Here is a 1,057-nt window from a genome sequence, read left to right as displayed (position 1 = left end):
ACCTTAACTTCGGTTGATCCTCTGGTTGTATAAAATACCTGTTACTAACATTTTTCATTATTTTGTTCTCTAATATGATAGATATTTTTTAACTCCACTAACCTGCTTTATTTTTAAATTTTTTTAAATGTTTTATTTATTTCTAGGAGAGAGACAGTGTGAGCAGGGGAGGGTCAGAGAGAGAGAGAGTCACAGACTCTGAAACAGGCTCCAGGCTCTGAGCTGGCAGTCAGCACAGAGCCCGACGCGGGGCTCGAACCCACAAACCGCGAGATCATGACCTGAGCGAAGATCGCATGCTTAACCGACTAAGCCACCCAGGCACCCCATAACCTGCTTTATTTTTAAAGGCCTTTCCTTGTTGCATATAAAATATTTTAGTAACCATAAGTTCGTCTACACATGTGGAAAATAGAATAGAAATTTGCAAAGATTTTTCTTCTAAACCTAGCTTTCATCATAGTTTCTTGATAAGATAATAGAATGTTGCCATCTCTATTTTCAAGAATAATTTAAATCTTTATAATTAAGTTTCAACTTATTGTAGCTCATTACAGCGCATTCTTAAGGTCAGTATGAAATCAATCACTTAGGACCTAGACCAAACAATGATGTAATAGGCATATGTTTTTTGATAAGTAAAAGTGCATTAGAAAAGAATTCGTTTTCTTTAAAATTAGCATCCAAATTTAGAATCATACTAAAATGCCATTTATTTCTCAAAGGAATACTGAAATGATTTGGAAATGATAAGGTTTTGTTGAGCTATATTCAATGAAATATTTTTCTTTTAGGTTACAAAATAAAAACACAGCTATTCCACATTAAAAAGAAGTTGCTGAATGATCACCTGGACGATATATTCTTTGAATGGTTTTGTTTCAGTGGTGGAGGTGTGTTGCCCTGAACCATCCACCCTCTCATCCAACTGTCCTGGTTACCAAAATGACATATCTACAAATAACTCTTCTAATGCATTAAAAGAGTGCCCCCCTTCATTATGGGAATGTAATTTATGACACCAATTTAATTAGAACTATGTCCTTACCACCTGAAT

Source organism: Hyaena hyaena, unplaced genomic scaffold, assembly GCF_003009895.1.
Source record: "Hyaena hyaena isolate Hyena2069 unplaced genomic scaffold, ASM300989v1 scaffold_757, whole genome shotgun sequence".
NCBI classification, from domain to species: Eukaryota; Metazoa; Chordata; class Mammalia; order Carnivora; family Hyaenidae; genus Hyaena; species Hyaena hyaena.
The sequence above is the reverse complement of the archived record's forward strand: the minus strand, read 5'-3'. Positions refer to the sequence as shown.